This window comes from Pseudophryne corroboree, chromosome 7, assembly GCF_028390025.1.
Source record: "Pseudophryne corroboree isolate aPseCor3 chromosome 7, aPseCor3.hap2, whole genome shotgun sequence".
NCBI classification, from domain to species: Eukaryota; Metazoa; Chordata; class Amphibia; order Anura; family Myobatrachidae; genus Pseudophryne; species Pseudophryne corroboree.
The window spans coordinates 490956209-490970121 of record NC_086450.1 but is presented as its reverse complement, the minus strand read 5'-3'; the positions used below and the strand labels follow the sequence as shown (position 1 = coordinate 490970121).

The 13913-nt window shown below is 46.1% G+C and overlaps 1 protein-coding gene across 1 annotated transcript in view; it reads left to right on the top strand.

Moving 5' to 3' along the window:
• Positions 1–13913, top strand: part of LOC134944426 (uncharacterized) — a 231442-nt gene that overhangs the window by 205814 nt on the left and 11715 nt on the right.

Genomic DNA, 13913 nt, shown 5'->3' with positions numbered 1-13913 from the left:
GCTCCTATTCATCTGCTCTAATGAACACCACCGATCACCGAATTCCGTAACTTCGGAGATAGCTGCGATCCCTAATTCTTACATTCAGGTGATAGCTTATATTCATACTTACTTACTCTCCCGGAAGCTGCGGGAGGCTCCCGTTTTTTGGGGTAGCCCCCCGCACTCCCGGAAGAGTGGGCAGGTCTCCCGCATCCTGCTCGCACCCTAGTGATGCGGGCAGGATGGAGAGATAACCTCCCGCATTCGCGGGTCCGTCGGGTGGAGAAGGGGTTAAAATGACGCAAATTGCGTAATTTTAGCCCCGCCCTTCCCGCGGACACGCGAATCGCGGCCTTTCCCGGGGCTTAGTGATGTCACAGTCCGGCCCCGCCCCCCGAAGAAACCTGCAGCATATCCTCTCCGGGCTTCTCCCGGAGAGGAGAAATACAAAGTAGGTAAGTATGCTTATATTTGAAGCTAACCCCCGAGAATGGCTGTTTTCGGGGATATAGCCACAAATATACTTTGATAAATGGGACACACTGTCACTTTCGGCAAGTTGTCGGCTATTACATATGGCCCAATAGTTGCCTACCCTCCCTCATTCTGCAGGAGACTCCCTGAAATAGCAGCAATCTCCCTCACTCCCTAAATAGACCAGCAATCTCCCTGATTGCACCTTATTCCCATTATGTAGCTGTTACATTCTTGGGGGGAAAAATAAATCAGAGCTACATTCATTCAAATGGGAACATCAGAGCCATTTCACCGCATTGGTTATAAGGCACAATGGGGTAAATTTACTAAGATTCGTGTTTTCCCGTTAGAGGGCAAAGTTCAATCACGAATGACATCGAAAGTGTAAATATGCAACTTTTTGAATTGATTACGACTAATTTACTAAGCTGCCGTATTCTGCATTTTCGGGTTTTCCGATGTCGATGTCATTCGTTTTTTTTGGCAGTGTTTTACGTGAGTGACTTGTAAAACACTGCCGACTTTAATACAATGAATCTCGGCCGGATCTGAGAGATCCGTGCTGGGCTTCATTGTGCACTTTGTTAAAAAAATAAATAAAGTTTAAATGTAAAAAAAAAAATTGCGTGGGGTCCCCCCTCCTAAGGCAAACCAGCCTCGGGCTCTTTGAGCCGATCCTGGTTGCAGAAATATGGGGAAAAAATGGACAGGGGTTGCCCCATATTTAAGCAACCAGCTTTGGGCTCTGCGCCTGGTCCTGGTTCCAAAAATACGGGGGACAAAAAGAGTAGGGGTCCCCCGTATTTTTGAAACCAGCACCGGGCTCCTCTAGTTGGACCCCTTGATTGAAAGGGTCCCCACTCCCCCTGGGTACCCCGGCCAGGGGTGACTAGTTGGATATTTGATGCCACGGCCGCAAGGCACTATATAAAAGTGACCCCCGGCTGTGGAATTATCTGTCCAGCTAGTGGAGCCCGGTGCTGGTTTCAAAAATACGGGGGACCCCTACTCTTTTTGTCCCCCGTATTTTTGGAACCAGGACCAGGCGCAGAGCCCGATGCTGGTTGCTTAAATATGGGGGAACCCCTGTCCATTTTCCCCCCATATTTCTGCAACCAGGATCGGCTCAAAGAGCCCGAGGCTGGTTTGCCTTAGGAGGGGGGACCCCACGCAATTTTCTTTCTGAAAATTTAGAACATTTCCCCCCCCTTCCCACTGAAAAACATGCACGGATCTCATGGATCCGTGCATGCCTATACAAACACGGGATAAAAAGGCAGGTCTGTTTTTTTTAGCACTTTTTCACGATTTGTATTTTATTTTTTATCACGGCAGTGTTTGGCTATTGTCGGCAGTGTTTGTGTTTTGCACTTTTTAGTAAATTCCCGATTTCTACCAAATTGCAGGCGTATTTGACCGATGGTGTATTGATTCGTGATTTTTTCCTAGGACTTCCAAAATATTACGAATGCCCTCATCACTGCCGTGATTTTTGCTTAGTAAATTACCGAGATGACACTTTGATGAAAAAACGGCATCTCGGTCAAAATCGGGACCTTAGTAAATATACCCCAATGATCCCTATGGCTACATGCATATTAATAAGGTTTCTCATGGCCACTTACAGTATATGGAACCTCTTTTAAAGCACAATACACCAACACATCCTGCAAAATATCAGTGTCCTTTCTTCAACAAGTAGATCTTACTAACTTTGGGGCTCATTTACATTTGGATGTAAGTCATGTGTATGACACGCCTCTCAGATGTAGCAGTACACGTCCGCGCTGATAGGTGTTACTTTCACAATCTCATGTCTTAAGTCAGATACTTCTTAGTGAGAAATATTGTAGCTTCAGTTGACCAGCAGGTGGCACTAGAAGCCCAGCCACCAATTCCTTAAAGCAGTGGTTTCCTAACTTTTTTGAATCATGGCGCCCTAGAGTATCAGAATTTTTTTCACGGCACCCCTAGGCCAAAAATTTCTTATTGAGAAATTTAGAAAGGATAATTAAATTAAGTAAATTGTATTTATATGTAATCCTTAGGCTCAATTGTGTGGTGAGGGACAACATTTGCTTCTGTTTGTTCCCATATTTTATGACAGGCAGCCACCAGCACTAGTTTTGCCTATTATATCATACTTGCCTACTCTCCCGGAATGGCCGGGAGGCTCCCGAAAATCGGGTGACCCTCCCGACCCCACGGAAGAGCAGGCAAGTCTCCCGGCCGAGCAGCAGTCACCCTGCCCGTCCGCCCACTTACTGTGTAAAGTGGGCGGTCCGGGCAGTTGATGACGCGATTCTTGCTGAATCGCGTCATCATAGCCACGCCCCCTGCAGTGTAATGCCGGGGATCGCGGCATTACAGAGCGGGGGCGTGGCTTAAAGGGTGTGACATAGTAACTCCGCCCCCAGTCCGGCCCTGCTCCGCCCCCAGTCCGCCTCCGGTCCACCTCCTCCCCACATCACAGCCTGCCCCTGCCTCCTTGCTGAGCCGACCTGGCTGCTCTCTCCCGCAGAGAGCAGCCAGAATATCGGCAAGTATGTATTATATTGACCATAAATAATTTGAATTGGTCCTGGACCACCAATCCAAGGCACCCCTGCAAGTGTCTCGAGGGACCCCAGGGAGCCACGGCACACAGTTTGGGAACCACTGCCTGAAAGCATAAGCTTACTGTGCTCAGTAAGAGTAAGCCCACGGAGTTGAGCCTGTGGGTGTACGGCTGTAGGTGTCGGCTCTGCTGTCAGTGTCGGCAGTGTCGGTTTTCTCTATGCTGTATATTCTTTTTTAACTTTTTTTATAATGTGCGAGCATGTACTTTCCAATTAGGAGGAAGCACAATAATAAGACCAAGAGAAAGAGAAGTCAGAGGTCTCACCATGCCCTGGCCTGCCCAATAATGGATACCCTTTTGCTCGTCGAGGGGTTTCACACCTAGCGCCGCCTCCCCCTTGGTGCCCGCTACACTGCAGCATCTCCCGTCGGGTCCCCGACAGGTGGATGCGACTCCCGGCACTTCTGGGTTTCGGCGCCTCGTCCCTGACAGATGCTAGAGGTCTCCTCTATTGTGGCGTCCATTTTGGATAGGACATTTTATCAGTATTCTATGCGGTCAGCTAGACCGCGTAGGATACTGCTGAAAACAGTGGCCGCGGATCCCCGTGCGATTGAACGGCTCACCCGGCCCAAGGAACGGCCCTGGGGTCAGGAACCAGGCTCAATTTTAATAATCTACAGCAAATTCTTTTCAGGGTTTTAAGATTTTGGGAACACACAGCTGTGTCCTTATACATATTTGCTGCAGTCACCCCAAACTGCCCCGCGTATAGTGTCTTTTTTTCTTTCTTCTTTTTTTACCAAAAATGCATCTTAGTCGCATCAGAATGTGACTAGGATGCACAAGAAAACTGCACTGATTAATCTGATATGGGACACTTGTATATCTGTCTGCGACTGAGTCTGTATATGAAGTGCCACAATGTAGCAGCCGCAGTGTTTCTCCAATGCAAGTTTTGGTCTGCTGCGTACACACACTGTCACACACAATATATCACTTTAATCATTTTTCGGCAACATAAAATGCCCGACATTAGCAGAGTAGCATGGGAGCTGGCGTCTCACTCACACCAGGCATCTTGCGCTGCATGTCATATTGACGCTGGACATATGAGGACGCATCTGTATACAGTTTTCTGCAATACTGTTACCAAAGATACTATTTTGAGGATAATAGAGGAGACCAAGGAGATCTCCAAAAATAAACAAAAGTAATAATATAATATACAAGTATTTCCAGGAGAGATACCATATATATATATATATATATATATATATATATACAGCATAAATATAATATCACTAAAAGATTGTAATGAGATTGAAATTAAACAGACGCACACACAATTTGTTTTTGTGACAGTTTCAACAGTTGTGATGTGTATATAAATTAGAGATGAGCGGGTTCGGTTCCTCTGAATCCGAACCCGCCCGAACTTCAGGTTTTTTACACGGGTCCGAGCAGGCTCGGATCTTCCCGCCTTGCTCGGCTAACCCGAGCGCGCCCGAACGTCATCATCACGCTGTCGGATTCTCGCGAGGCTCGGATTCTATCGCGAGACTCGGATTCTATATAAGGAGCCGCGCGTCGCCGCCATTTTCACACGTGCATTGAGAGTCATAGGGAGAGGACGTGGCTGGCGTCCTCTCCGTTTAGAGAAGAGAGAGACACAGTATTTTGGGGAGCATTATTAGGAGGAGTACTACTATACTGTATACTACTATACTACTTGCTGAAGTGATATTTATAGATTAGATAGTGTGACTGTAAGTGTATTATCTGACTTGTGGGGGAGACACTGACAGTGGGGAGCAGTTAGAGTCTGAGAGCAGGACTCAGGAGTACATATAACGTACAGTGCACACTTTTGCTGCCAGAGTCAGTGCCACACTGCCATTGTTGTGACCACACTGACCACCAGTATAATAATATATTTTGTGATTGTCTGCTTAGGCCTCGGAGTACTAGTTGCAAGTTGCAACGTGACCTGAAGTGACCACCAGTTTAATAATCAATCACCACCAGTTTAATATATATATATATATATATATATATATAATTGTATATAATATATATATATATATATATATAATATTGTATACCACCTACCCGTGGTTTTTTTCTTTTTTCATTCTTCTTTATACATACTACTATAGTAGCTTACTGTAGCAGTCTGTGGTGCTGTGCTGACCTGACAGTGTCCAGCAGGTCCGTCATCAGTCATTACATAATAAATATATATAGTACCTGTCCGGCTGCAGTACTAGTGATATTATATTGATTTCATCTCATTATCAATAATTTATCATCCAGTCTAGACTCTATATTAGCAGCAGACACAGTACGTTAGTCCACGGCTGTAGCTACCTCTGTGTCGGCACTCGGCAGTCCATCCATAATTGTATACCACCTACCCGTGGTTTTTTTTTTTCTTTCTTCTTTGTACATACTACTATAGAGTATAGTAGCTTACTGTAGCAGTCTGCGGTGCTGCTGAGCTGACAGTGTCCAGCAGGTCCGTCATCAGTCATCATTACCTAATAAATATATTATCTACCTGTCCGGCTGCAGTACTAGTGATATTATATATACATACATATATATATTGATTTCATCTCATTATCAATCATCCAGTCTATATTAGCAGCAGACACAGTACGTTAGTCCACGGCTGTAGCTACCTCTGTGTCGGCACTCGGCAGTCCATCCATAATTGTATACCACCTACCCGTGGTTTTTTTTTTTTCTTTCTTCTTTGTACATACTACTATAGAGTATAGTAGCTTACTGTAGCAGTCTGCGGTGCTGCTGAGCTGACAGTGTCCAGCAGGTCCGTCATCAGTCATCATTACCTAATAAATATATTATCTACCTGTCCGGCTGCAGTACTAGTGATATTATATATACATACATATATATATTGATTTCATCTCATTATCAATCATCCAGTCTATATTAGCAGCAGACACAGTACGTTAGTCCACGGCTGTAGCTACCTCTGTGTCGGCACTCGGCAGTCCATCCATAATTGTATACCACCTACCCGTGGTTTTTTTTTTTTCTTTCTTCTTTGTACATACTACTATAGAGTATAGTAGCTTACTGTAGCAGTCTGCGGTGCTGCTGAGCTGACAGTGTCCAGCAGGTCCGTCATCAGTCATCATTACCTAATAAATATATTATCTACCTGTCCGGCTGCAGTACTAGTGATATTATATATACATACATATATATATTGATTTCATCTCATTATCAATCATCCAGTCTATATTAGCAGCAGACACAGTACGTTAGTCCACGGCTGTAGCTACCTCTGTGTCGGCACTCGGCAGTCCATCCATAATTGTATACCACCTACCCGTGGTTTTTTTTTTTCTTTCTTCTTTGTACATACTACTATAGTATAGTAGCTTACTGTAGCAGTCTGCGGTGCTGCTGAGCTGACAGTGTCCAGCAGGTCCGTCATCAGTCATCATTACCTAATAAATATATTATCTACCTGTCCGGCTGCAGTACTAGTGATATTATATATACATACATATATATATATATTGATTTCATCTCATTATCATCCAGTCTATATTAGCAGCAGACACAGTACGGTAGTCCACGGCTGTAGCTACCTCTGTGTCGGCACTCGGCAGTCCATCCATAAGTATACTAGTATCCATCCATCTCCATTGTTTACCTGAGGTGCCTTTTAGTTGTGCCTATTAAAATATGGAGAACAAAAATGTTGAGGTTCCAAAATTAGGGAAAGATCAAGATCCACTTCCACCTCGTGCTGAAGCTGCTGCCACTAGTCATGGCCGAGACGATGAAATGCCAGCAACGTCGTCTGCCAAGGCCGATGCCCAATGTCATAGTACAGAGCATGTCAAATCCAAAACACCAAATATCAGTAAAAAAAGGACTCCAAAACCTAAAATAAAATTGTCGGAGGAGAAGCGTAAACTTGCCAATATGCCATTTACCACACGGAGTGGCAAGGAACGGCTGAGGCCCTGGCCTATGTTCATGGCTAGTGGTTCAGCTTCACATGAGGATGGAAGCACTCAGCCTCTCGCTAGAAAACTGAAAAGACTCAAGCTGGCAAAAGCACCGCAAAGAACTGTGCTTTCTTCGAAATCCCAAATCCACAAGGAGAGTCCAATTGTGTCGGTTGCGATGCCTGACCTTCCCAACACTGGACATGAAGAGCATGCGCCTTCCACCATTTGCACGCCCCCTGCAAGTGCTGGAAGGAGCACCCGCAGTCCAGTTCCTGATAGTCAGATTGAAGATGTCAGTGTTGAAGTACACCAGGATGAGGAGGATATGGGTGTTGCTGGCGCTGGGGAGGAAATTGACCAGGAGGATTCTGATGGTGAGGTGGTTTGTTTAAGTCAGGCACCCGGGGAGACACCTGTTGTCCGTGGGAGGAATATGGCCGTTGACATGCCTGGTGAAAATACCAAAAAAATCAGCTCTTCAGTGTGGAGGTATTTCAACAGAAAAGCGGACAACAGGTGTCAAGCCGTGTGTTGCCTTTGTCAAGCTGTAATAAGTAGGGGTAAGGACGTTAACCACCTCGGAACATCCTCCCTTATACGTCACCTGCAGCGCATTCATAATAAGTCAGTGACAAGTTCAAAAACTTTGGGTGACAGCGGAAGCAGTCCACTGACCGTAAATCCCTTCCTCTTGTAACCAAGCTCACGCAAACCACCCCACCAACTCCCTCAGTGTCAATTTCCTCCTTCCCCAGGAATGCCAATAGTCCTGCAGGCCATGTCACTGGCAATTCTGACGATTCCTCTCCTGCCTGGGATTCCTCCGATGCATCCTTGCGTGTAACGCCTACTGCTGCTGGCGCTGCTGTTGTTGCTGCTGGGAGTCGATGGTCATCCCAGAGGGGAAGTCGGAAGACCACTTGTACTACTTCCAGTAAGCAATTGACTGTCCAACAGTCCTTTGCGAGGAAGATGAAATATCACAGCAGTCATCCTGCTGCAAAGCGGATAACTGAGGCCTTGACAACTATGTTGGTGTTAGACGTGCGTCCGGTATCCGCCGTTAGTTCACAGGGAACTACACAATTTCTTGAGGTAGTGTGCCCCCGTTACCAAATACCATTCCCTAGGTTCCACTTCTCTAGGCAGGCGATACCGAAAATGTACACAGACCTCAGAAAAAGACTCACCAGTGTCCTAAAAAATGCAGCTGTACCCAATGTCCACTTAACCACGGACATGTGGACAAGTGGAGCAGGCAGGGTCAGGACTATATGACTGTGACAGCCCACTGGGTAGATGTATGGACTCCCGCCGCAAGAACAGCAGCGGCGGCACCAGTAGCAGCATCTCGCAAACGCCAACTCTTTCCTAGGCAGGCTACGCTTTGTATCACCGCTTTCCAGAATACGCACACAGCTGAAAACCTCTTACGGCAACTGAGGAAAGATCATCGCGGAATGGCTTACCCAATTGGACTCTCCTGTGGATTTGTGGCATCGGACAACGCCAGCAATATTGTGTGTGCATTAAATATGGGCAAATTCCAGCACGTCCCATGTTTTGCACATACCTTGAATTTGGTGGTGTAGAATTTTTTAAAAACGACAGGGGCGTGCAAGAGATGCTGGTCGGTGGCCAGAAGAATTGCGGACACTTTCGGCGTACAGGCACCACGTACAGAAGACTGGAGCACCACCAAAAACTACTGAACCTGCCCTGCCATCATCTGAAGCAAGAAGTGGTAACGAGGTGGAATTCAACCCTCTATATGCTTCAGAGGTTGGAGGAGCAGCACAAGGCCATTCAAGCCTATACAATTGAGCACGATATAGGAGGTGGAATGCACCTGTCTCAAGCGCAGTGGAGAATGATTTCAACGTTGTGCAAGGTTCTGATGCCCTTTGAACTTGCCACACGTGAAGTCAGTTCAGACACTGCCAGCCTGAGTCAGGTCATTCCCCTCATCAGGCTTTTGCAGAAGAAGCTGGAGACATTGAAGGAGGAGCTAACACGGAGCGATTCCGCTAGCATGTGGGACTTGTGGATGGAGCCCTTAATTCGCTTAACAAGGATTCACGGGTGGTCAATCTGTTGAAATCAGAGCACTACCCATTTTGGCCACCGTGCTCGATCCTAGATTTAAAGCCTACCTTGGATCTCTCTTTCCGGCAGACACAAGTCTGCTGGGGTTGAAAAGACCTGCTGGTGAGAAAATTGTCAAGTCAAGCGGAACGCGACCTGTCAACATCTCCCTCCTTCACATTCTCCCGCAACTGGGGGTGCGAGGAAAAGGCTCAGAATTCGAGCCCACCCGCTGGCAGTGATGCAGGGGCAGTCTGGAGCGACTGCTGATGCTGACATCTGGTCCAGACTGGAAGGACCTGACAACGATTACGGACATGTCGTCTACTGTCACTGCATATGATTCTCTCACCATTGAAAGAATGGTGGAGGGATTATATGAGTGACCGCATCCAAGTAGGCACGATCACACAGTCCGTACTTATACTGGCAGGGAAAAAGAGGCAATTTGGAGGCCCTTGCACAAACTGGCTTTATTCTACCTAAGTTGCCCTCCCACAAGTGTGTACTCCGAAAGAGTGTTTAGTGCCGCCGCTCACCTTGTCAGCAATCGGGCGTACGAGGTTACATCCAGAAAATGTGGAGAAGATGATGTTCATTAAAATGAATTATAATCAATTCCTCCGGTGGAGGACATTGACCAGCAGCAATTGCCTCCACAAAGTACACAGGGAGCTGAGATGGTGGATTCCAGTGGGGACGAATTGATAATCTGTGAGGAGGGGGGATGTACACGGTGATATATCGGAGGATGATGATGAGGTGGACATCTTGCCTCTGTAGAGCCAGTTTGTGCAAGGAGAGATTAATTGCTTCTTTTTTGGTGGGGGTCCAAACCAACCCGTCATTTCAGTCACAGTCGTGTGGCAGACCCTGTCACTGAAATGATGGGTTGGTTAAAGTGTGCATGTCCTGTTTATACAACATAAGGGTGGGTGGGAGGGCCCAAGGACAATTCCATCTTGCACCTCTTTTTTCTTTAATTTTTCTTTGCGTCATGTGCTGTTTGGGGAGGGTTTTTTGGAAGGGACATCCTGCGTGACACTGCAGTGCCACTCCTAGATGGGCCCGGTGTTTGTGTCGGCCACTAGGGTCGCTTATCTTACTCACACAGCTACCTCATTGCGCCTCTTTTTTTCTTTGCGTCATGTGCTGTTTGGGGAGGGTTTTTGGAAGGGACATCCTGCGTGACACTGCAGTGACACTCCTAGATGGCCCGGTGTTTGTGTCGGCCACTAGGGTCGCTTATCTTACTCACACAGCTACCTCATTGCGCCTCTTTTTTTCTTTGCGTCATGTGCTGTTTGGGGAGGGTTTTTTGAAGGGACATCCTGCGTGACACTGCAGTGACACTCCTAGATGGGCCCGGTGTTTGTGTCGGCCACTAGGGTCGCTTATCTTACTCACACAGCTACCTCATTGCGCCTCTTTTTTTCTTTGCGTCATGTGCTGTTTGGGGAGGGTTTTTTGGAAGGGACATCCTGCGTGACACTGCAGTGACACTCCTAGATGGGCCCGGTGTTTGTGTCGGCCACTAGGGTCGCTTATCTTACTCACACAGCTACCTCATTGCGCCTCTTTTTTTCTTTGCGTCATGTGCTGTTTGGGGAGGGTTTTTTGGAGGGACATCCTGCGTGACACTGCAGTGACACTCCTAGATGGGCCCGGTGTTTGTGTCGGCCACTAGGGTCGCTTATCTTAGTCACACAGCTACCTCATTGCGCCTCTTTTTTTCTTTGCGTCATGTGCTGTTTGGGGAGGGTTTTTTTGGAAGGGACATCCTGCGTGACACTGCAGTGACACTCCTAGATGGGCCCGGTGTTTGTGTCGGCCACTAGGGTCGCTTATCTTACTCACACAGCTACCTCATTGCGTCTCTTTTTTCTTTGCGTCATGTGCTGTTTGGGGAGGGTTTTTTGGAAGGGACATCCTGCGTGACACTGCAGTGACACTCCTAGATGGGCCCGGTGTTTGTGTCGGCCACTAGGGTCGCTTATCTTACTCACACAGCTACCTCATTGCGCCTCTTTTTTTCTTTGCGTCATGTGCTGTTTTGGGGAGGTTTTTTGGAAGGGACATCCTGCGTGACACTGCAGTGGACACTCCTAGATGGGCCCGGTGTTTGTGTCGGCCACTAGGGTGCTTAGCTTAGTCATCCAGCGACCTAGGTGCAAATTTTAGGACTAAAAATAATATTGTGAGGTGTGAGGTATTCAGAATAGACTGAAAATGAGTGTAAATTATGGTTTTTGAGGTTAATAATACTTTGGGATCAAAATGACCCCCAAATTCTATGATTTAAGCTGTTTTTTTGTGTTTTTTGAAAAAAACACCCGAATTCAAAACACACCCGAATCCGACAAAAAAAATTCGGTGAGGTTTTTGCCAAAACGCGGTCGAACCCAAAACACGGCCGCGGAACCGAACCCAAAACCAAAACACAAAACCCGAAAAATTTCCGGCGCTCATCTCTAATATAAATATGTGCAGATCCCTAGAAATGGGGTACGGGGAGCAGTACAAAGTTACATTGCCTAGAACTTCTCCCACGCCACAAACTATGGGCTGCCACATCTATTTCATGCCAGATATTGTTCAGTAAAAGACATGTGAATACACACTCACAACAAACACATAGAAACAGTGTCGGACTGGGGCATGATGGACCCACCAGGGGAATGCAGGGAATGGGGCCCATTCCTTGGGGTGTGGCCAGCCACCAGAGAGGCTTGGCTAGCCATTAGGAAGTGCATGGTTTGGGCTGCTTTATAAATATTGTGATAAAAGCACTGGTAAGGTTGTACATGGAAGATATATTTGTCCTAGGATTCTGACCTAGTAAAAGTTAAGTGTTTCTGGGGTTATCAATTGAGAGTGAGGATGGGCTCCATGCATTGGAGTCATTTCAGGTCTTCAGCCTGACAACAGGCTAATTAGTGCTTGATGCTGTAGAGCAGGCATGTCCAAACTGCGTCCCTCCAGCTGTTGAGAAACTACACATCCCAGCATGTCCTGACACAGCTTTAGCATTCTCTGACATCAAAACTGTGTCAGGGCATGCTGGGATATGTAGTTTCACACAGCTGGAGGGCCGCAGTTTGGACATGCCTGCTGTAGAGGCTAATAAAGGTGTGTCAGGGTTTTACTCAGTGTCTCGCTACCTGGGGGGAAACAGGCAGAAGGCTTATTAAGAGACACTGTGACACTGTGATTTTCTAACCGCAAGCGTTTTGCACATGCTTATGTTTGTGGTAGGGGCATTAGGTACCACCACTCTGAGACAGGTTAGTTAGTGCCCAGGTGGGCTAGGATTTATTTTATGTTTTGTGTTTTTGTACTGCACAATAAAATAACTACAGCTAGATTGCACAGAAACCCTGGACTGGTGTACTGTTTCCTGGCTGATCTCTGTCTGGAAATGCCCACCTACCTCAGGAGAGGGCACCCTACCCTTGATCTCCTCAAAAAAATAAAAAAAATAAAATATATATATATATATATATATATATATATATATATATATAAATATATATATATATATATATATATATATATATATATATATATAGAGAGAGAGAGAGAGAGAGAGACAAAGGTACGGCACTCATAACCACTTGTCAGCAAAAAACGACAGGAAACCGTTCAGTAGTACAACGTTTCAAACTCTGTATTGAGTTTTTCGTCACCTGACGAAAAACTCAATACAGAGTTTGAAACGTTGTACTACTGAACGGTTTCCTGTCGTTTTTTGCTGACAAGTGGTTATGAGTGCCGTACCTTTGTCTCTCTACATGCTGTTTTTGTAAGGGCACCAAACCCAGCTATATCACCTCTCGAGGAGTGCCGGGCCTGCTGTACTATATATATATATATATATATATATATAATAATAAATACCGATAGTGCATACATGATAATGTACAGATTAATAACAGTAATGCACTGTAGTAAATTCACCATACTCCTCTACAGTGTAATGTAACTTTATTATAATGTATAATTCAAGTACAAAGTCTTGAACCTGATCCATAGAGGCATAGCCGGCCCTAACCAATATGATGCCCTAGGCAAGATTTTGGCTGGTGCCCCCTTGCACAGATGCTAGTACCGCCTCTGACCCTGCACCCCCTTTCCCAGCACCATCACCCCTCACCCCATAGCAGTCCTAATTTTGGTGCTCCTGCCCCCTATATTTTAAATAGGAACAGTGCGCACATTCGGTGCGCAGCCCAAAACGGGAGATGTTCTTGCTGGGAAGGGGCATGGCCACACAATAGTACCCCCAGTTGAAATTACACCACACAGTACTGAAACTTTATTCACATTATATCACGCAATAGTGTCTCTTATTCACATTACATCACACAGTAGCACCACTTTACCTTATATATGTTACACCTCGCAGTAGTGGCCCTTATTCACATTACACCACACAGTATTGCTCCTTATTCACATTACACCACACCATATTGTTCTTTATTCACATTAGACCACACAGTAGTGCCCTCTCTATACATTATGTCACAAATTACTGTAGTACACATACACATAATACCGCACATTAGTAATGCATTTCGTATGCAGATAGAGACGCAGTCACACACAGAATATAGGCATGCCACATATCATGTTAATCAGCAGAAGCTGCTTGTGCCCCTAGGCATGCCAAATGCCCTAGGCATTTGCCTAGTTTGCCTTTGCCTAGGGACAGCTCTACATAGAGGAGGGAATGGGCCCACAGGCAGTGTAGCCCAATGGAATTTTCCCCTGTACCCCTGTGGACCAGTCTGTCCCTGCATAGCAACATATAGATT